Source organism: Aethalodelphis obliquidens, unplaced genomic scaffold, assembly GCF_003676395.1.
Source record: "Aethalodelphis obliquidens isolate GAN/ISIS:26980383/991018 unplaced genomic scaffold, ASM367639v1 scaffold1, whole genome shotgun sequence".
In the NCBI taxonomy this organism is placed as follows: domain Eukaryota; kingdom Metazoa; phylum Chordata; class Mammalia; order Artiodactyla; family Delphinidae; genus Aethalodelphis; species Aethalodelphis obliquidens.
The window spans coordinates 62,900,275-62,924,873 of NW_020837945.1; positions in this window are offsets into that span (position 1 = coordinate 62,900,275).

A 24,599-nucleotide genomic window follows, 5' to 3' on the forward strand; every position below is an offset into this window, starting at 1 on the left:
CTCCTCTGTCCACATTTCCTTTTCTTATAAGATCAGATTGGATTAGGGCCCACCTTACTGGCCTCATTTTAACTTACCTCTTTAAAGGTCCTATCTCGAAATACTGTCACATTCTGAGGGGCTGCGGGTTAGGGCTTTAACATATGAATTTGAGGGGGACACAATTCAGCCCATATAGGTCTTACTTTATCATTTGGATACATGTAAATTACCTAGAACTGTATAGAACATCTTTCCTAACCAGATCTCCACCTCTTTTACAGCATTTACCTCCAGGAATATCACCACAAGCAGCATAGAGTAGAAAGCACCCCAGATTACTAGAAGTTCTGCAAATACCCCCATGCACCTAAGTGCCCTGCCTTTGCCATCTCCCTTCACCTTCCTTGGAAACTTTCGTTCGGCCTCTTTTCAGATAACATTCCTTCGATGGCTTCCCTGACTACTGGCCACCCCTGGTAGGGTTAATAATCCTTTCCTCCTTTGCACATAACTTATTGAAGTGCTTCTCATTGGTCTAACTGTATGTTGATGCAAGTCTGTTTCTCCTAGGAAATGGTGAGAGCTGAGTGATCAAACTCACATTCTCATTAATGCTTCTATCACCCATATTTTCCTCAATACACAGAACTTTGAAATGTTTTCTGTATGCCTGGGGACAAAGCAGTTGAACACTGTAAGGAAAAAAAATAAGAAAAGAAGGTGTATATTTTTTTTAAATACCATCCTTTAGAACCTACCAAATGCGTGGGTAGACAGATATGTGTGTGAAAGCTTTTCTCCCAAATGCAGGTCATTCATATGTCTGGGCTCTTCCAAGAACATATTTTAAGTTCGGTTCACAACTCATGGTCAGTCCTCTTGTGCACTAGCTCTGCTGATGGCTCCACTGTGTGTGGGTTGGGCTGATTTTTTTAAAAGAGTTTTTTAAATTGAGGTGTAGTTGATTTACAACATTACGTTAGTCTCAGGTGTAAGACATAGTGATTCACAATTTTTATAGATTATACTCCATTTAAAGTTATTGTAAAATATTGGCTATATTCCCTGTGCTATACAATATATCCTTGTTGCTTTCTAATTTTATACATAATAGTTTGTACCTCTTAATCCCCTACGCCTAAATTGCCCCTTTCCAATTCCCTCTCCCCACTGGTACTCACTATTTTGTTTTCTCTATATCTGGGAGTCCGTTTCTGTTTTGTTATACTAATTTGTTTGTTTAATTTTTTAGATCCCATATATGATAACATAGATTATTTGTCTTTCTCTGTCTGACTTATTTCACTAAGCCTAATACCCTCCAGGTCCATCAGTATTGTTGTAAATAGCAAAATTTCATTCTTTCTCATGGCTGAGTAGTATTCCATTTTGTGTATGTGTGTGTGTGTGTGTGTGTGTGTGTGTGTGTGTGTGTGTATCACATCTTCTTTATCCATCCATCTATTATTGCATACTTATGTTGCTTCCATATCTTGGTTATAGTAAATAATGCTTCTATGAACATTAGGGTGCATGTATCTTTTCAAATTAGTGTTCATTTCCTTTGGATACGTACCCAGGAGTGGAATTGCTAGATCCTATTGTAGCTCTGTTTTTAGTTTTTTTGAGAAACCTCCATACTGTACTAATTTACATTCCCACTAACAGTGTACAAGGGTTCCCTTTTCTTCACATCCTCATGAACATTTATTATTTATAGTCTTTTTTTTTTTTTTTTTTTTTTTTGCAGTACGTGGGCCTCTCACTGTTGTGGCCTCTCTTGTTGTGGAGCACAGGCTCCAGACGCGCAGGCTCAGCGGCCATGGCTCACGGGCCTAGCTGCTCCGCGGCACGTGGGATATTCCCGGACCGGAGCACGAACCCATGTCCCCTGCATCAGCAGGTGGACTCTCAACCACTGTGCCACCAGGGAAGCCCTATAGTCTTTTAGATGAGAGCCATTCTGACAGGTGTGAGGTAATATCTCATTGTGGTTTTGATTTGCATTTCTCAGATGATTAGTGATGTTAAGTATGTTTTCATGTGCCTGTTGGCCACCTGTATGTCTTCTTTGGAAAATGTCTGTTCGGGTCTTCTGCCCATTTTTTAACCAGGTTTTTTATTTTTTTGATATTGGGTTGCATGAGCTGTTTATATATATTGGATATTAACCCCTTATCAGTCATATCATTTGCAAATATTTTCTCCCATTCAGTAGGTTATCTTTTTGTTTTGTCAATGGTTTCCTTTGCTGTGAAAAAGCTTTTAAGTTTAGTTAGGTCCCATTTGTTTATTTTTTCTTGTGTTTCCTTTGCCCTAGGACAGATCCAAAAAAAATATTGCTATAATCGATGTCAAAGAGTGTTCTGCTTATGTTTTCCACCAGGAGTTTTGTACCTTCGCATCTTACATTTAGGTCTTTAATCCATTTTGCATTTATTTTTGTATATGGTATAAGAAAATGTTCTAATTTTCTCATATGTCTAGGCTCTTCCAAGAACATATTTTGAGTTGGTCTCACAACTCATGGTCAGTCTTCTTACGCACTAGGCCTGCTGATGGCTCCACTGTGTATGAGTTGGGGTTTGAAGTTTGACTCTTCCTCCAGTGATAGGTGCCTAGGAGTGCATCTCACAAGAACTGTCCCTAACACCAGTGATAGTCAAGGAGTGAACACTTGCTTCACTATTCTATCCACAGCTCCTTGTGTGGTCAGAAGTTAAAAGTTAGGGGTAACCTCCTCTCTGTCAGCTATACTCCCAATGCTTCAGAGCTGCGTTATCTCTAGGATCTTAGGGGCTTTTGAATCAGAGAAGATGGCTGCATCCAGTTGCACTGTCTTACCCTATCCACTGGATTGGAGGAACTCTGCTGTACCCTATATGGCCTGGGATGCTGAACAGCAAGTGGTGTTTTGAAAAGCAAATGAGGGTCCTTCTTAAAATGTTCTATTTCCATAGATTAGGAAAAGGTCATTGACATAATCATCCCTAAGTAACAATTTCTACTCTTATTTATTTATTTATATTTTTGGTGGCATTGGGTCTTTGTTGCTGTGCACAGGCTTTCTCTAGTTGTGTCCAGCGTGGGCTGCTTTTCGTTGCAATGTGCAGGCTTCACATTGCTGTGGCTTCTCTTGTTGAGGAGCATGGGCTCTAGGTACGTAAGCTTCCGTAGTTGTGGCACGCGGGCTCAGTAGTTGTGGCTCGCAGGCTCTAGAGTGCAGGCTTGGTAGTTGTGGCACATGGGCTTAGTTGCTCCACAGCATGTGGGATCTTCCCAGACCAGGGATCGAACCCGTGTCCCCTGCATTGGCAAGCAGATTCTTAACCACTGTGCCAACAGGCAAGTCCACAATTTCTACTCTTAAAACAAATTCCTGATTACTTAATCCATGGGTCTTGAACCTTGGTCAGTTCTAGGGAAATTGGCTCAGTTTGCCATCCCTGGCTCCTCATTTTGCGCTTGTCCTGTTTGTCCTCTGTCACTCAGGTAGACTACTCTGCTCAATGATCTTTTCCCTCACTTCTTTCTGCCCTAATTCAAATATTTCATTCATAATATATGTAAGTGACTGCACATAATTGACTGAACAGCAGGTTAAAAATATTGTCTTTCCTATTATTCTTGCATTAACTGTGGTCTAGTTTCTGAAGTTATAAGCTAACTTCCAAGTGTCATCAAGTGATGGGATTTGGGAAGGGAGGATATACAGATAGATATCTTTCAATTGTTCTTGAAATTATACCATGTATCTTTAACTGGCTCTATCTAGCATTCAAGAATATTCTACCATAGGATCACAGAGCTTTAGTTATAAAAAGGACTTTTGTCCTTACCCAGGGTCTTTGAACACATAGGTCCTTGAGATATTTTTAATACTCAGCTCAGGTTCATCCAAGATGAGACTACATAGTTTAACACGGTTTAGTTAAAATATCACCCTTTTTTACTTGGAATTGGAATATGAACTCAGTGTGGCAACACTCATTATTATCACACACGTCTGAATCTCTAATGGAAAGTTCTATGTCTTTGAACAGTTAAAAATGGGAGAACAATTTAATTATTACTTGATTAATGCAGTATGTTCGGTATGAAAATATTCCCAAACATAGGGTTGCGATGAAGAATGAAAAATGGATACTTGGTAATAAAAACGTTAGGAGGCTATAATTTAGTTCAAAACTTTATAAAAATGAAATACTAACAATGATGATTAATGTATAAGTGCTCACTATATTCTAGTCACAGAGATAATATCATTTAGTTTCACCTTGCATTAAACAAACAAAAAACAAAACAAACAAAAAAAAACCTCAGAGGACAGGATTATGATTCTCTTCACACTACAGATGAAAAAAGCTTAATATTTGGCCTCAGGAGGTTCTGTGGTTTTTGTAGATGTCATGCTAATCTAAAGCATTGTAAGTTTTCACATAGTTGATATGTATCCCTACTATTTTATGCTTTATGCCACGTTGTTTTAAAACTGTCTTCTTTAGGAAAAATGAATACGTTATTTATTACTTTATTTCATATATAGTGTCTACTTGCCTGATGAAAGCACTTTTTCCCTTCGTAAGTATAGTAGCAGGATATAGCTCTCCTAATATAGCTCTCGCCCCCTTCACCACCTCATCTGTAACAGCCTCTTTCTCTGCCTTCTTGGTAGAAAGCACTAAGGGGGAAATGATGTATTATTACCTGTCTGGTAGGGATTTTAATTACATGAATAACGGTCTATCTGCAAGAAAAGGGTAGCAATCCATTCTTTCCTCAGTCGGGAGATGATAAGAATTTTGGGAAGTGAGAAGAACTTTGAGATGGTTTAAAATGAATGACCCAGAGATTGAATGAGTCATGTCCACTATCTGATTTTCTCAGGGAAAATGACTAATTTCTCAAGCCTGCAGACAAAGAAAATTAAATAAACAACAAATTTTAAAGATAAAGTGAAAAACTCTCCAGAATCAAAAGGATATGTTCAGTGTGAGCCAGCTGTCACATTTTTAACCTTTCCATCTGTTGGTATATGTTAGAAAAAGAAGGCTAAAACCCCAAACTACATCTAGCCCATTAGCTGGGTAATTTGATTTTCATGTATTTGTGAGCTGGGGAGGCATGCTTGCCTCTCTGTTTGTTTAAACACTGAGGCTGGCAATTACCCATGTTCCCTTAAGGTGTTTTCTGGGACCTCACTGAAAGCATTAGCACTATGCTAATGACCTGTGCTGGGCATGACTCACGTTGAAGTAGGAAGGGTGGCAGAAAGATGCGGCCTTTCTGTCTAGAAATATCTTTATGAATACAACTAATTGAACAGATTAGGAAAACAAAGTTGTTGGAGAGATGATCAAAATGGTTCTCAAGAAGTTTTCTTGGTGTGAGACACAAAGAGATGTGGAAAACCAAAAACTTAGAAAAAGATAATAAATAAACAACATGTAGAATATCACAAAGATTATTTTGGTTATAAAGAAAAGCACCTGCATCTTCTTCAGATTTAAACCCAAATTTGATGTCTCAGGGGAGATCTGGAATATCTCCACAGAGGCCCCTCCCTCAGTCCCTCTCACAGCTGTCGTTCAATTGATAATATTTCTGTCACATATTTATGCTGCTGAAATGCATTATATTGTTGCGGCTGAAATCAAATGGGGCTCTGAGGGTCCCAGTGAATACAGATATGCTGTGCTCTGTCAGGTTCCTGCTGGTCGTCCCCACTGAGTGATGCCCTTGCTGCACCCTTATGCTTACTTAGGATGGGAAGATGGGTGGGAGAGACAGAGCAAGAATCTTTGCCATCTGGACTGACTTGACTGACAACTCCCACAGTCTTAGCATTCCAGCATAACAGAGTTTTTGAAGGGATACAGAATAGACAACTTGAGGTTTTTCTTCTCCTTAGAAAAATGGAGAAGTAGCGGGCCAAAGATTGCTGCCTTCCTTGTTATTTCCACAGGAAAATAAGAAGCTTTTCCTCTTCTATTTCCTTGATGCATGTGATATTAGCACGAATATTAAAGGAATAAGTATCTGGGTAGTTTTTTTCTTTTTTTCTGGAGGAGGGAGATAAGTACTTTTTATTTTCCCGGTTGGAATTCTCTATACATTTCTCCTGTATATTATCATTGACTTTTTGAAACAGCATTATTGAGGGATAGTTAATATATAAAACAACTGCACATATTTAATGTATATAATTTAATGAGTTTGGAGATTTGCATACATTCATAAAACTGTCACTACAATCAAGGTAATAAAATACCCATCACCCCTAAAAGTTTCCTTCCACCCCTTTGTTTTTTGTTCGTTTATGTTGTAAGGACATTTAACATGAATATCTGTTTTTCTTTAACCCACACCTTCTCCAAGTTATCCTAACTTTCCTGCACACCCCTATACTTACCAAAACAACACACTGAGAGACCTTCAAGATGGTGGAAGAGTAAGATGTGGAGATCATACTCCTCCCCAAAAATACGTCAGAAATACATCCACATGTGGAACAACTCAAACAGAACACCTCCTGAATGCTGGCAGAAGACCTCAGACTTCCCAAAAGCCATATGGCTGACAGAGTCTTCGTGCTCCGGCCAGGTGTCAGGCTTGTGCCTCTGAGGTGGGAAAGCCAAGTTCAGGACAAGCATCTACCAGAGATCTCCCGGCTCCATGTAATATCAAATGGTGAAAGCTCTCCCAGAGATCTCCATCTCAACTCTTAAGACCCACATCCACTCAACGACCAGCAAGCTACAGTGTTTGCTAGCCAAACAACTAGCAAGACAGGAACACAAGCCCAGCCATTAGCAGACAGGCTGCCTAAAACCATAAGGTCACAGACACCCTAAAACACACTACCAGATGTGGTCCTGCCTACAAAAAAGAAAAGATCTAGCCTCATCCACCAGAACACAGGCACCAGTCCCCTCCACCAGGAAGCCTACAAAACCTACTGAACGAAACTTAGCCTCCAGGGGTAGACACCAAAAACAACGGGAACTACAAACCTGCAGCCTGCGAAAAGGACACCCCAAACACAGTAAGTTAAGCAAAATGAGAAGACACAGAAACACACAGCAGATGAAGGAAGAAGGCAAAACCCCACCAGACCAAAAAATTGAAAAGGAAATAAGTAGTCTACCTGAAAAAGAATTCAGAGTAATGACAGTAAAGATGATCCAAAACCTTGGAAATAGGATGGAGAAAATACAAGAAACATTTAACAAAACCTAGAAGAACTAAAGAGCAAACAAAACGATGAGCAACACAATAAATGAAATTAAAAATTCTCTAGAAGGAATCCATAGCAGAATAAATCAGGCAGAAGAACAGATCAGTGACCTGGAAGATAACAGAGTGGAAATAACTACCACAGAGCAGAATAAAGAAAAAAAGAATGAAAACAATTGAGGACAGCCTCAGAGACCTCTCCGACAACATTAAACACAACATTTGAATTATAAGGGTCCCAGAAGAAGAAGAGAAAAAGAAAGTGACTGAGAAAACATTTGAAGAGATTATAGTTGAAAACTCCCCAGATATGGGAAAGGATATAGTCAATCAACTCCAGGAAGTACAGAGAGTCACATACAAGATAAATCCAAGGAGAAACATGCAAAGACTCACATTAATCAAACTATCAAAAATTAAATAAAAAGAAAAAAAAATATTAAAAGCAGCAAGAGAAAAACAACAAATAACATACAAGGGAATCCCCATAAGGTTAACCGCTGATCTTTCAGCAGAAACTCTCCAAGCCAGAAGGGAGTGGCAGGACATATTTAAAGTGATGAAGGGGAAAAAATCTACAACCAAGATTACTCTACCCAGCAGGGATCTCATTCAGATTTGACGGTAAAATTAAAACCTTTACAGACAAGCAAAAGCTAAGAGAATTCAGCACCACCAAACCAGCTTCACAACAAATGCTAAAGGAACTTCTCTAGGCAGGAAACACAAGAGAAGGAAAAGACCTACAATAACAAACCCAAAACAATTAAGGAAATGGTAATAGGAACATACATATTGATAACTACCTTAAATGTAAGTGGATTAAATGCTCCAGCCAAAAGACACAAAATGGCTGAAAGGATACAAAAACAAGACCTGCATATATGCTGTCTACAAGAGAACCACTTCAGACCTAGGGAAACATACAGACTGAAAGTGAGGGGTTAGAAAAAGGTATTCCATGCAAATGAAAATCAAAAGAAAGATGGAGTAGCAATGCTCATATCAGACAGAATGCACTTTAAAATAAAGACTATTACAAGAGACAAATAAGGACACAACATAATGATCAAGGGATCAGTCAAAGAAGAAGATATAACAATTATAAATAATTATGCACCCAACATAGGAGCACCTCAATAAATAAGGCAAATTCTAACAGCCATAAAGGGGGAAATCGACAGTAACATAATCATAGTAGGGGACTTTAACACCTCACTTTCATCAATGGACAGATCATCCAAAATGAAAATAAATAAGGAAACACAAGTTTTAAATGACAATTTAAACAAGATGGACTTAATTGATATTTATAGGACTTTCCATCAAAAAACAAGAGAATACACTTACTTCTCAAGTGCTCATGGAACATTCTCCAGGATAGATCATATCTTGGGTCACAAATCAAGCCTTCATAAATTTAAGAAAATTGAAATCATATCAAGTATCTTTTCTGACCACAATGCTATGACACTAGATATCAATTACAGGAAAAAATCTGTAAAAAATACAAACACATGGAGGCTAAACAATAAACTACTAAATAACCAAGAGATCACTGAAGAAATCAAAGAGGAAATCAAAAAATACATAGAAACAAATGACAATGAAAACACGACAACCCAAAACCTATGGGATGCAACAAAAGCAGTTCTAAGAGGGAAGGTTAAAACAATACAATCCTACCTCAAGAAACAAAAAACATCTCAAATAAAGAACCTAATATTACACCTAAAGCAATTAGAGAAAGAAGAACAAAAAAAAACCCAAGGTTAGCAGAAGGAAAGAAATCATAAAGATCAGATCAGAAATAAATGAAAAAGAAATGAAGGAAACAATAGTAAAGATCAATAAAACTAAAAGCTGGTTCTTTGAGAAGATAAACAAAATTGATAAACCATTAGCTAGACTCATCAAGAAAAAAAGGGAGAAGACTCAAATCAATAGATTTAGAAATGAAAAAGGGGAAGTAACAACTGACACTGCAGAAATACAAAGGATCATGAGAGATTACTATAAGCAATTCTATGCCAATAAAATGGACAACCTGGAAGAAATGAACAAATTCTTAGAAAAGCACGACCTTCTGAGACTGAACCATGAAGAAATAGAAAATATAAACAGATAAATTACAAGCACTGAAATTGAGACTGTGATTAAAAATGTTCCAACAAACAAAAGCCCAGGACCAGATGGTTTCAGAGGTGATTTCTATTAAATATTTAGAGAAGAGCTAACACCTATCCTTCTCAAACTCTTCCAAAATATAGCAGAGGGAGGAACACTCCCAAACTTATTCTACGAGCCCACCATCACCCAGAAACCAAAACCAGACAAAGATGTCACAAAGAAAGAAAACTACAGGCCAATATCACTGATGAACATAGATGCAAAAATCCTCAACAAAATACTAGCAAACATGTTCCAGCAGCACATTAAAAGGAAAATACACCATGATCAAGTGGGGTTTATCCCAGGAATGCAAGAATTCTTCAATATATGCATATCAATCAATGTGATACACCATATTAACTAATTGAAGGAGAAAAACCATATGATCAACTCAATAGATGCAGAGAAAGTTTTTGACAAAATTCAACACCGATTTATGATAAAAAACCCTCCAGAAAGTAGGCATAGAGGGAATCTACCTCAACATAATAAAGGCTATATATGACAAACCCACAGACAACATTGTTCTCAATGGTGAAAAACTGAAACCATTTCCTCTAAGATCAGGAACAAGACAAGGTTGCCCACTCTCACCATTATTATTCAACATAGTTTTGGAAGTTTTAGCCACAGCAATCAGAGAAGAAAAGGAAATAAAAGGAATCCAAATTGGAAAAGAAGAAGTGAAGCTGTCACTGTTTGCAGATGACATGATACTATACATAGAGAATCTTAAAGATGCTACCAGAAAACTACTAGAGCTAATCAATGAATTTGGTAAAGTAGCAGGATACAAAATTAATGCACAGAAATCTCTTGCATCCCTATACACTAATGATGAAAAATCTGAAAGGGAAATTAAGGAAACACTCCCATTTACCATTGCAACAAAATGAATATAATACCTAGGAATAAACCTACCTAAGGAGATAAAAGACTTGAATGCAGAAAACTATAAGACACTGATGAAAGAAATTAAAGATGATACAAACAGATGGAGAGATACACCATGTTCTTGGATTGGAAAAATCAACACTGTGAAAATGACTGTACTACCAAAAGCAATCTACAGATTCAATGCAATCCCTATCAAACTACCAATGGCATTTTTTACAGAACTAGAGCAAAAATTTCACAATTTGTATGGAAACACAGAAGACCCTAAATACCCAAAGCAATCTTGAGAAAGAAAAATGGAGCTGTAGGAATTGGGTTCCTGGACTTCAGACTATACTACAAAGCTACTGTAATCAAGACAGTATGGTACTGGCACAAAAACAGAAATATAGATCAATAGAACAGGATAGAAAGCCCAGAGATAAACCCATGCACATATGTTCACCTATCTTTGATTAAGGAGGTGAGAATATACAGTGGAGAAAAGACAGCCTCTTCAATAAGTGGTGCTGGGAAAACTGGACATCTACATGTAAAAGAATGACATTAGAACACTTCCTAACACCATACATAAAAATAAACTCATCAAGGATTAAAGACCTAAATGTAAGGTCAGACACTGTAAAACTCTTAGAGGAAAACATAGGCAGAACACTCTGTGATATAAATCATAGCAAGATGCTTTTTGACCCACCTCCTAGAGAAATGGAAACAAAACCAAAAATAAACAAATGAGACCTAATGAAACTTAAAAGCTTTTGCACATCAAAGGAAAGCATAACGAAGACGACAAGACTACCCTCCGAATGGGAGAAAATATTTGCAAATGAAGCAACTGACAAAGGATTAATCTCCAAAATTTACAAGCAGCTCATGCAGCTCAATATCCAGAAAACACACAACCCAATCCAAAAATGGGCAGAAGACCTAAATAGACATTTCTCCAAAGAAGATATACAGATGGCCAACAAACACATGAAAGGATGCTCAACATCACTAATCATTAGAGAACTGCAAATCAAAAGTACAATGAGGTATCACCTCACACCAGTCAGAATTGCCATCATCAAAAAATCTACAAGCAGGGCTTCCCTGGTGGCGCAGTGGTTGAGAGACCGCCTGCCGATGCAGGGGACACGGGTTCATGCCCCGGTCCGGGAAGATCCCACATGCTGCGGAGCGGCTGGGCCCGTGAGCCATGGCCGCTGAGCCTGCACGTCCAGAGCCTGTGCTCCGCAATGGGAGAGGCCACAACAGTGAGAGGCCCGCGTACCGCAAAAAAAAAAAAAAAAAAATTCTACAAGCATTAAGTGCTGGAGAGTGTGTGGAGAAAAGGGAACCCTCTTGCACTGTTGGTGGGAATGTAAATTGAGACATCCACCATGGAGAACAGTATGGAGGTTCCTTAAAAAACTAATAATAGAACTACCATATGACCCAACAATCCCACTACTGGCCATATACCCTGAGAAAACCATAATTCAAAAAGAGTCATGTACCACAATGTTCATTGCAGCTCTATTTACAATAGCCAGGACATTGAAGCAACCTAGTGTCCATTGACAGATGAATGGTTAAAGAAGATGTGGCACATATATACCATGGAATGGTACTCAGCTATAAAAAGAAACAAAACTGAGTTATTTGTAGCGAGGCGGATGGACCTAGAGTCTGTCATACAGAGTGAATTAAGTCAGAAAGGTAAAAGCAAATATTGTATGCTAACATATATATATGGAATCTAAAAGAAAAAATGGTTTTGAAGAACCTAGGGGCAGGACAGGAATAAAGACGCAGATGTAGAGAATGGACTTGAGGAGACAGGGAGGGGGAAGGGTAAGCTGGGACAACGTGAGAGAGTGGCATGGATATATATATACTACCAAATGTAAAATCAATAGCTAGTGGGAAGCAGCCACATAGCACGGAGAGATCAGCTCCGAGCTTTGTGACCACCTAGAGGGTTGGGATAGGGAGGGTGGGAGGGAGACCCAAGAGGGACGGGATATGGCGATATATGTATATGTATGGCTGATTCACTTTGTTATAAAGCAGAAACTAACACTAACACACCATTGTAGAGCAATTATACTCCAATAAAGATGTTTAAAAAAGACATTAAATTCCATTATACTACATAGGGTAGTTATCTATCTATCCATCTATCCATCCATCTACCTATCAATCTATCTACCTACCTACCTACCTATCCATCTATCTATGAAAATAAGTATATGCTCAAATATCTGCCTCTTTTAAATAATACTCAATACATTGAGATTCGATCACCACTAAGAATTTTGATTGTTCATTACTATTCATTTATCCACCCTTACACTTATCATTTATTTGACATCTATTATGTGCCAAGTACCTGGGGACTAGTTTCTGGGGACCCAAAGATAAGTATAAGAGAAAGGAAGCTCTTTTTCTTAATGTATTTGACTGAAACAAAATGTTATCTGTAGAAACATCTTTTAAAATAGGAACTCGTATCTTTAGCCTGGTCACTCTCTTTCACCAAGCAAGTTATCAGTTGGCCACTATCAAGCAAAGTTTGTGGTACTCTCTTTGAATTATTCTTTTCTCCACCATCCCCTTAAGAATCTGCCCTTGATTCTTCCTCTACATGAATTTACTCCAACCTTCCATAGTCCTTGTTTCCATCTTCTTTATCCTCTGAGTTACTCCTTCACAGATTTTCACTATAGGCAATGAAAATTACCTTCCCTGAATTTCTGGAATCTAATGCTAGATCCTTTATCCTTCCTTCTCATCACCCAGCGTAGCAATTCAAGTCTAACTGGCACAACTTTTCTACCCCCTTTCTATCTCTGTTTCTCCATTTCTGCACAATTCGTTTGTGTGCCTTGTAAAGAAGAAGTTTAAGGTGATATAAAATTACAGGGTATAACACACCACCTACTGTCAAATGTCCTGTAAGCTGGTAGTAAGGGTTTTGCAGAGCATTGCTTCTTAATAACATAAGAAAACATGCCTTAGGATCTTTGACCTACATGGATTTTCATATATGCAGGTTTATAGGATCTCAAGTCTTTAGAGCTTTAATCTACTTTCACCAACTCTTTTGGTTACTGAACTGATAAAATTCTGAATCATTCTCTGCCTCTGGCCTCCATAAGTCAAACCTGTGAGGCAAGAGAATAGGGCTGGTACCCTAGTTCACTGTTGTTTCCTCCCGTGTGAATCATTTATGCTTAGCCATGTAGCTACCCCTCTTACTCCACTTCTGGTGGAGACCAGGAGAAAAAGGAAGAAGGTCAATTTATTCTTTAGTCACTCTTTAGAAAAGGCAAAAATAAAAGAGACATGTGGGCCAGTTTAAAGCCTTCCTACTCCAAGTGTGGTCCACTGACTAACATCATCTCCATCACCTAGGAGTTTGTTAGGGATGCACAGTGTCAAGCCCCACCTAAGATGCACTGAATGAGAACCTCCATTTTAATAAAGTCCCCAGTGATCCATATACACACTAAAATTGAGATAAAGTTAAGACGCACTGGCCTAGAAGGTGACTCTTTCTATGACAAAGGACAAAGAAAGAAAGTAGCTCACAAATTGGGGTAAAGAAACTTTCCCTTGGAGACAAATAGGGAGAAAATGATGGAGGTTTGAAAAGAGGGGAGTTTTTTTGTGTGTGTTTCCATCTCATATCACCACACACACACACACACACACACACACACACACACACACACACCCCTACCCAAAATTTTCCAGCCCACTCTGGATCTCAGCTGCTAGGAGTTACTCTCAATTGATTGCTAGGTATATATAACGTCTGCATCCTACCTGAGATGATCACATAATGTCCTAAGCAGCAGGAGAATAATCCTTAACTTTCTTCCTTAGCCCAAGCATTAGTTTTGATAGAGGTCGACTTCCTAACATTGCCTTCACTGGGCAAGGGTTAGGAAGCTCACTGAAAGAAGATCTCTTTTTGATTATTTGAAGCAAGAATCCAGCAGTGCTATTTTTCCAGAAGTGGTACAGCTTTCTCTTAATCATCTGGTCATTCTTCATATGGCTCCATCAAACAGCGGATTGCTGATTTTCAGGGTTAGAAAGACCCGTCCATTTTCTTATCTGATGCTGAAATTCCTGCCACAAGATAGCTAGTCATTGCCCAGCTTATGCTTGGATGAAATAAATGAAAGAAAACTCAAAATTCATGCTTTTATGCCATTGTGCATTCAGTGACATTGCAGCTGCCTTGCTGCATTATTTGAGAATGCAACTTTCTACTGATGACATTTAACACCCTCTTCTTAGTCTGGGGTGCTTCTCTTACGAACAGTTAAGCTTCAGAGTAGTGAGGCAGGAAAGGGAAAATTCCCCTCACAAACAAATCCTTTTGCCTAAATAAAAGAATATATAGTACTCATAAAGATGACAGTTAGAGCCCAGCGTGAAAGAGATACATTTCTCACACTAGTAATAACAGTAATAACAATAGTAATAAAACACTATGACGTACCATTCCAGAGAAAATAATATTTGCTATTAATATTATTGTTACTATTGTATTACTGCTAATAATAATGATAGGTTACATGCTAAGAGACTGGGCCTTCAGTGTAACTAGCTAAGCATATTTAGGGCTCCCCTGAAGGCATTTCTTCAATTAATAAAGGAGACCGACAGATCTTCTCACAGCCTACTGCCAGGTGCCAATTGATTGCCTCCCTCTAATAACTGTTTAATTTGCTTTCCTGTACTAATCATGTCACACAAATTGTTGGCCTCTGTCCCTCACTGACAGAGCGGATGGTATTTCAATAGGCCAAATGGCACTGCCCACCCCCCCCCCCACCCCGTCCGTCCTCCCTCCTGCTCTACTCCCATCCTCAGCCTTTTCCATCCCTGCACGCCCTCCTCCCTGCCTGTAACCCAGACAGATTCAGCCACTCGTTTCTCCGGGAACCCATCCAATGACAATGAGAGTAAATCGGTCAGACCTCTAGAGCAGCAGCCGCAGGAAGAAAGAAACATCCCCTTGCCGTGTCTCATGACCTCTCTCCCCGCTGAAAGAAAACTCATCAGCTCACAGCACGAATTAGCATGGCCTCATTATAGACAGAGAGTGAGGGTCATAAAAGGCCCAAATGGGAACAAGGTGGTTTGAAAAAAGAAATCAAAGTCCCATGAGCAGGGGAAGTTGTACCAGGGTGACAGAAGGTGAGGGGGGATGGGAAGTAAATATGATGAAAACACATCAGTGGAAAAGAACATTGACATGCAAATGTTCGAGCTTATGATTCGACATGTCAGGGAACCCAGGACACAATTACACTTGATGACTGAGGCGTAAATAGATGTTGGCAGTCACCACCCCACGCGTTACCCATAACTCCCCCGTCTTGCTTTTGGGTATGCCAGTGTTTTTTGGCTTCTTGCTTTGCTTTCATCTTTCTGTCTCACTAAATAAAAGGCCTACAAAGAATCAAGCAGAGATATATACATGGAGGTTGAAAAATTTCCCCGTGTCCCTGGTGCCCTGACACAGCTACGTCTCTCAGCACGCTGTTCTGCCATCTGAGTGAACTGCCCTTCACACTTCATGTGAACGATCAAGGATTGTTACAAAGACTCCACCTCCCACGTGGAGCTTTCTGTTCCTAACCAGAGCACGCAGAGACTGCTCCTCCCATAGCAGTGCTCTTCCACTTTGCACCTATTTTTCGCTAAGTAAAAGCAGACCCTTCACACAAGACTCTCCACACTATAACCTAAAACGTAGTTTTCTATTCCACCTCCTACCATCCGTCCACACTGATCCTACGACCACATTCTACTGAACCTCATGCTTTCCTCCCCTCTGCACCTTGTCTTTGCATTTCCTTCTATCAGGAATCCCTCTCCTCTAGTGTTCAGTAACCCAGCATCCCATCCATCAGAGGCCAGCACGAAAACAAGCTCCTTCTTAAAAATGCTACAGGATATGATCTCTCTCTCTGTTAAACTCTATATCATTTGTATCACCTGCACAGATATTTAATTTTGGGGAGAGATTAAAAATTACTTGCGGGGAGATACTTTCAAGACTCTCTGAAAAGCCCCCTTAGAACTTTTTTTTTTTTTTTTTTCTCTCAGCCCTAATAGTTTGCTTTGACTGCCTCAAGGGACATTTTGTAATAGGTTTACATAGAGAACTTCACGGCAATCTGAAATGTGGAAATCTTTGTCAGTTTGGATTTCAAACAGGGAGTAACTCCCCACCGCAAGGAGTTTACAATTCCCTTGTCAGGGAGTACAGAGAATGTGGATTTTATCAATGGGAAATAAGCCAGCAAAGGGTAGAGGGATGCAGGGCGTCAGGAGTGTAGAGAGATGCTGTGGCACTCAATCACTTCTGCAACCAGTAAGCAGATAATATTGGAGGAAAGCAAGGCCTGAAGAAGGGTTTTGTTAACACAGATTTGGGACCTAAAGATCGTAGTGTAAGCAGGGACCTCTGAACCACAGCTCAATACCAAGCTAATACTGATTATCTAACTGAGACACATTAAAACGAGAATGTTTGTGGAATCAAAGACTAAATACTTCCGGATGACGTCAGCTACTAAAACACAACTTGTCTTTAGAGCGTCTGCTAGGCACCTGACACTGATATTGCGACCAAGCAAGCACATTTTGAAGGTGGGGGACTCCTAACGGGTCAAGGAGGAAAAACAAAAAGGAAGGAATAAAAATTCAAGAACTCTGCAAAAAAAACAACCAACAAGTAAACAAACTAAAATCAAAAACAAATCATTTAACCCCATGAAGATGACACCGAAGGCAGAAAAGAAGTGTCCCTCCTCCCAACTGGCAGAAAACCTCATTGCCACTGCCACCATCCTAGTTTACACACCGTATTGGCTTGCTGGGATCAATGCAACGGTCTACTAACAAGCTCGCTGGCCTCAGCCTTGTGCCCAATGAGCACATCCACACAGAGCACTCTTTCTGACGAAAAGCAGCTCGCGGCATCACCACCCCTACACCTTGCCCCAGTCCCTCTGCATTCAGCTTATCCCCTCACTCGCGCAGTACTTATTCAGCCTTTACTAGGCACTAAAGGCACAGAAATAAAGCAGGACAGGCTTGATCCCTGCACTAGAGGAGAAACTTTTCCTGTAATTAGGGATCAAGTCCAAATGCCTTGATGTGGCACACTAGGCTCTCACATTCCAGAACTTTCTTATCTCTCCAACCTCCTGGACTGTTCCCTTTGGTTTCTGTGCTCCATTCTTAGACTCCTGCATTCTTACTTACTTCTGGTTCTCTGTTAGCATTCTCCATACTCTCTTTTGCCTTCCATCTTTTTCACATGGTGCTTTTTGTGTTGAAATACCTTTCCCCTCCCACCTTCCCGGACATTCCCCTGGCTAGCTGCTACTTCCTTCCAGGATACCCTTTATCACCCTCTGTTTTCTGTTTGTGTGTGGGCTCCCTCCACTAGACCGATAGCTCCCTGAGAGAGATCCCGTGTTATTCACTGGAAGATAACTCCAGTACTCAGCACATGATTTACATGGGTGCTCAATTATCATCCGTCCAGTGAACTAATTACAGTTTGACTTTGTGTTTCTACTAGACTGAGAGGAATAGATTCAAAGTGTGCCGAGTGCAGGGACTTTGGTTCATGACTATCTCCAGCTTGGTGAATGCCAGGCACAGAATAAATATCTGTTGGATGAATGGATGAAAGGATAAATTCAACTACAAAAAAAAACTATATTAAAACTATGTCCACACAAGTGTGATTAGAACCAAAACTGGACATTACACATCCTTTCGATCAAACGGAAATCCGGAACATTCTCACAAGGGATTAAATATCTTAAGAAAAATGTGATTAATTTTTGAATCGTTTTGGGGTACTCCAATTTCCCTTTTTCCTCACATGGCACAGTAAAGGCACTGGAGTTGAAATTGTGAGACCCTTTTCACTTTTACATCTGAATTACGAAATGCCACATCCACCAGCCTCGACCAGAAGCAAGGCAACATTAATATTAATGCTTGGAAGGGCCTGCAGTATGGCAGCAGGATGATTTAAAGAAGAGAATAATCAGGGACTGAGTCTTAGTAAATAAATCCAAGGTCCAATTTGTTTAGTCTCTCACCCATATTTTTAAAGGAATATTAATATTCATTTTAAAAGGCAAATCAATACAGATTCTGAACTGCTGACTGGGTAGATGTAAAGTAGAAATGTTTCTCTTGTCCCCAGCAGCCTCCTAGCTAATCTCCTTTTTCCCAGTCTGTTGCTACTTTATTCCATATACAAATATGCAGGGATACCCTCAAAATATCACTTGGGAAGCATTTACTAACTTTTTGCCATCATGTATCTAGTACCACCTGGCTATCGTGGGGACACAGACCACAGAAGGGCCTTTCTTTGTCTTCAAGGGATTTACAATCCAGATGGGGAGAGGAAGCATCCTCTTACATCAGGCATCCAAAGAATATCAAGCGTATTCTAAGATAGTATGGTGAAAACTGTTTTGAACATGTAATTTCTACCTTTGCAAATCTCCCATGATCCTCTCATGACCTCCTTCCACCCCAGTGTAGACACTCTCATTTTTTATATATATGTATATATATTATATATATTGAGAATATCTAATTATAGAATATAGAATATTATATACAGTTATATGTCTAATCTCATTTAATCCTCATAACAACCCTGAGCAGTTTATAATATTATGACCATTTTACAGATAAAAGACCTGAGATTTGGTTAAATGACTGTTGCAAGACGCTACATCTAGGAAGTTTATAATTTATCTAATTATAAACTTCTATTCTTTCCACCATGCTCTTTCTCCATCAGTTGTCATCTACTTCCTTTGGCATCACTCTATCATTTCTTGTTATGTCCTAATATCTCTGTTCTACTGAGACCAAGTTGATCTACTTGGCACCTTTGGAACAAATTTTGCTAAACTGTGTTTTCGTGTGTTGTCTTGTCCACCCATCGCCGTGAAAAACTTAGAAGGAGTCAGCACAGCAAATAGGTTCAAGGTGTAATACCTGAAAGCAAACTGTCCCATAGTCAAATTCTGACATCACCCTTTGATAGGTGTATGACCTTGGACAAATTACTTTACCTATTTGTGTTTCCTTATTTGTAAAATGGAACAATAATAATAGTATCCACTAGTGTCCTTAACTTTATCTTTGATAACATGCTGGTTACTGTATTTTATTTACATTAGTGATTTAGGAATAGCCATCTAGATGTATAAGTCTTAGGCAGTTATAGCATTGAAGACACAAAAAAATGGTTTGAGGATAAAAGTTTTAAATGCCAAATTACCTTGCCCAATAGAAGATAAAATAATGATAATTATTTAATGATAGAGATAGAATTAAACTTGTGTGTATTTTAGTACAATCCTTTCATTTAACACATGGGGAAACTGAAGCCCAAAAAATAATTTTAAAAAATAACAACAAACTGTCCAAATTCACATATCTGGTGGAGGATCTCTCATGAGCAGTTTCTGAGACTTTAACTCATTTAGTCCATAGATGTCGTTCCACACTCTCATCACAAAGATCAGGCCCCAAACAGCCCTGGCCCACTCCTTTGCCCCATTTTTAGCCATCTCACCATTGGCAAAAATGCTGGTACCTTATAAAGCCCAACTGAGCTTTCTGAACTGGGTCTTACGATTTCTACTGGCTTTAAATTATTTCAAATTATTTTAATGAAATACATGTTTTAACCATGAGTGGAAAATCTAGTTTACCTCATTTCGATAAATATGGTCCTGGCACCGTATGCTAGATGTTGGGGATAATAAAGTGGAATGAACATCAGGGTCCCGGCTCTCTTAAGCTAGTTCATCAGGTTTTATATCTCACCTGGGGAATTCTCTTTTCTTTAGTTAGGTTACCTTAATAAGACCAAAACAAACATTTACTGCTTGAATATCAGCATATTCTTTTGTCTAATTGTAGGGAGAAATAAAGAATGAGAAAAGACTTCAGGAATTTAAGAGTTCCATGTTTCTAGGAGCTCCTTTTGGCACATTATTTATTTCATAAACTCAAGCTCCCTTCCCAGTCGTTTTTCTTCTCAAATAAAATCTTTGTTTTGAATAGTAACCAAGATTGTAAGACTATGTGTCAGTTTCTAGAGGCTATAGAAAACACACACACACACACACACAATGCTCTCTCTATATAAAGCAGATTATTTATATCTCAGAATATGTTTTCAACAATGAGATATTGCAACATTTGTAGAATTTAGGGTCTAGTGCTAGGTCTTTGATGTTCTTCAATGTAGGTACCATAATAATATAATAGTCACTATCACTAATTTTATTTAGTCTTTACAGATCCCATGCTAAGAACCTTACATACATTATCTTGTGTGATTCTTACACATTAAAATGCATTGTTATCCCAATTTTACAGATGAGACAATTGAGGCCGAGGCCATATAAACCTTCCCAAAGCTATGTGGTTTCTACACTGTAGAACTGGAATTTACACCCAGGTCAGTCTGACCAGGATATATGCATCTTTCTAGTCCCCAGGACCTTTTTTGCACAAAGTAGGTCTTCAGTAAGTCCTTACTGAACCACTGAATGCTGAAACAGTAGAAAAGCAACAAAAATGGTCTACTGTGAAATAAACTAGAAAAGCTTAGCAACCAGACTTTGAAACAGAATCCCTTGCGATCAGGTCCATATAGATTTGTGAAACACCCTGAAGCAGCTTTGCAGAAACTGCCCAGACGTGCAGCAGTGAATTCTGAAGGGGTTATGAGCACACTTTTATTGCTACAGAAAAGAAAATAAAATTTTTAGTCATAATTCATCTAATAATGCAAGCCAAGTTTTGCTCTACTGAGATTTCAGGGGAAAAAAGAAAAAAGTATCACAGATAACCCCTGTACAAAACTTCCAGGCTTGGACCCAAATGAAATGCCATTGTTTAATAAGGGGAACTAGGATACCAAATGCTATTAGACTCCATGTATAGTTCTCCCAAGCCAGCTCATGCTTTCAGAGGACATCTGGCTCAACAGTTTTAGTACCCCCATCACCATCACTAGCTTAACATGGACATGCACACATACACACCATTTTGATATGGAAGTTTTCAGAGTTATATAAAGGAATTCATCGTTGGTCCTATACTTGTGCTTTTCAAAGTGTGACCCACAGACCAGCAGTATCAGCATCACCGGCTCTTTATTAGAAATGCAGATGCTCAGGCCTTATCCCAAGTTGAATGAATCAGAATCTGCATTTTAGCACAACCCCCCAGTCATACACATAGACAATCATTTCAACCACTTGATTTCGCTGGGACTCTGCAGCAGTCCAGTTGAATCTGAGACTGAACCAAGGCCCTGCAACCTTCTTCCATGCACTGTGGCAATGCAAGGGCCAAGGAAAGTACCCCCAGGCAATGATGAAGGGGTCCCTTTTGATGGGCAAGTCCTCCATTTTGCATCATTAAAACACATCCATTGCATTCTTTAAGATGGTCACCTTTTCTGTGAAAGCATTTCTGATCCACCCTCCCATTCTAGAGACATTTTGCATGTGTGTATCTATGTACTAATTTATTCAAGCTATAGTACCACAGTATGTTTACAGAGTTTCTATTGCTTTGTACTTAATCTCCTCATGATTAGCACCTTTCAAAGTCCAGAACATTGTCACCTACCCTTATTTAATCCTAAAAGGGAAGGGAGGGGATCTGAAGGAAAGTAAGTATTGAAAGGGAATTTAGAAACAAATCTACTTTGGCCTTCATTTCTTGGGTTTTGGTTTTATATTTCCTAAAGAAAAACTATTCTTGGCTTTCCCATAATTACATGAGGATTCTTAACCTTTGTTCCTGATGGAAAATCAAACTGTATGAAGGAGAGTCATGTTTAAAAATGGAAAAGAAGCACCGCTCTACTCCACTGAGCACGAGCTGGTTCAGCAGATCTGCAATCATTCCTCATATCAGGGCTTGAGACTGGTTTGTGGACACGGCCACAGCTGTGCAAATTGTGGAGTGGCGACCAGGGGACAGAGAGCTCTGTGCTTGTCTCCCGTGGCTTTTGTTTCATTTAGGTCCCCTGCCCCAGGAGCTTCACTTTGCAAGGCTGAGGGGAGGGATAAGACGTTCAAAGTGTACTTCAATCAGAAGCACAGCATTTCTCCTCACTTTTAGGGCACAACTGAAATAGGGTTTTAATGTGAAATTTGCCTTAGGCCAGCAGACTGTTCCCAAACATCGAAAGCATCAGTTTGCCTTCTGTACACTGATGTGGTTATAACATTGTATACAATTGCAAGGGAACTCATATCCTGTCCACATCTGCCCTTCTCCTCTCTCTCCTGTTCCTCCCTTTTTTTCTGTTTATATCATCTGGCGCTGCAACACATACCTTGCTGCATGCAGCCCATGCCAATCAGACATGTTTATGATGAGTGGTGAGTGTGGGTGGGAAGAGGGAAACATTTCTATGCTAGACTCAGTGGGCTCAGATCATATGTTGATTTTTCTCTTTCTTAAAAAAAAATTCCCTTTAAAATTTGGGGTGAAAGGTAAGCACATTGCAGACTGGATTTATTTACTCAGATGCTATGCTTGATAATTCTCATCTTTAAATCATCTTGTAGCTGCACTTCCAGCCTTTCTGGACATCAATATTAATGTTCCCAGCTCCTGGCAGTAGCTGGTAGAGGTGGCATTTCATAATTCAGATGTAAAAATTAAAAGCCGAGTGCTAGAGGGGGTACACAGTAGCAGAATACATCCATCCAAAATTTACTGAAAGCCCTTCAGAAAACCAGCCTTTCCCAGACCTCCCATAGCAAGGAAGTGCAACATTAACAGCTAAATAATGGTGGCCGAGAAATTCACTCTCCCTCCTTCCTTGAAAAAAAAAAAAAAAAAAAACTATAAAGGGCACAGGATGGTTCCAGAAATATTTTCACTTTGAAGATTTTCAATCAGCACCCAAGGGGAAAGGGCGTTGGCAAATCCCACCTGAGACAATGCTTCACCAACAGGTGCATGAGAGTCAATGGTCCTCTAGTCAGCAGAGGGCTGACATCACCAGGTATCCCATCAATGTGCCCCTCATGATTATTGGTAGAGAACTCCACGGAGAAAGGTCTCACAATGCCACTTATTCATTAGTCATCGGTGCCATGGCCTTATTTCCCTTTTTGTCAAAAAACTGTTCCCTTCATGTCTTTATGTTGTAGGGAACCTAGGTTCTCAATTCTCTGCAGAGAGAAAGGCTGGCTCATCATTATTCTCTTCATATTTTTCTCTTCTTTCGAAAACAAGTAGGTCCCCACATATGAAAAGATGTATGTACTTGGAAAGAGCTTAAGAATGATCATAACTAATTATAAATTAAAATGAATGCTTACTAAAACAAAATAATTAAAACAGACACTTCACCATAAACTCATCGTGATAAGTCCATCCAAGCAAAGAAAGAAAACTAGTCTTACTTTATCATCATGTCTTACTAGAGCCATCCCCTTCCACCAACTGCTGATGCTATTTTAGAGTTGGAACAAATAAAATGAAAAGAAAGCAGAAAAAGGGATAAAGTCTCCATCAACTCCCTCATCTCTCCCAGTGGTTCTTGTTTCTTTGTTTGGGGAGGTTTTGTTATTTTTTATTTTGTTTTTAATATCTAGCTCTTTTAGTAAAGAAGAGAATGTGGCCTCTTGTCAATTCTGGCCAAGGTTCTGCATTCTTGGCCACGTCTTTTCATGATTTAAAATAGTCTACTTCAAAAACAGAGCTGCTTTCTATAGAAATTCTGAGCCAATGTCTACATCCAAATAATTATTAGAGAACTGATTTGTGAGGCATTTCATAGTTACTTATAAACCTCTATTTCAAATGAGGCTGCTTTTTCTAAAAAGGATATATGCCGTGACAGGTGTTTTCACAATGTTGCTGTTGTGTTTCCATGTATCCTAAAACAGGTAAGTGCCTCTTGCTTGAGATTCACTTCATCCTGGTAATTTCTGTCCTCCTCATTGCTAAAGTGATTTTTCTAAAGAAGAAAGGCATGCATTGCTTCTTAAAAGAGTTTCTTTTTCCTCTGTCTTCTGTCTTATTATTTTCTTTAAGATATGTTGAAAACGCATTTTTATTCCCTATGACTCCAGGCCCGTAACCAGCTTGTTTTTAGGCCCTACTGGGGACAGAGTACAGACTAATTTTCATAAGTTGCAACAATTCCAAAGCATGAAAAAAACAATAATTTTTTTTTAAGATCAAAATAGGCTGTCCATTAGCCCGTT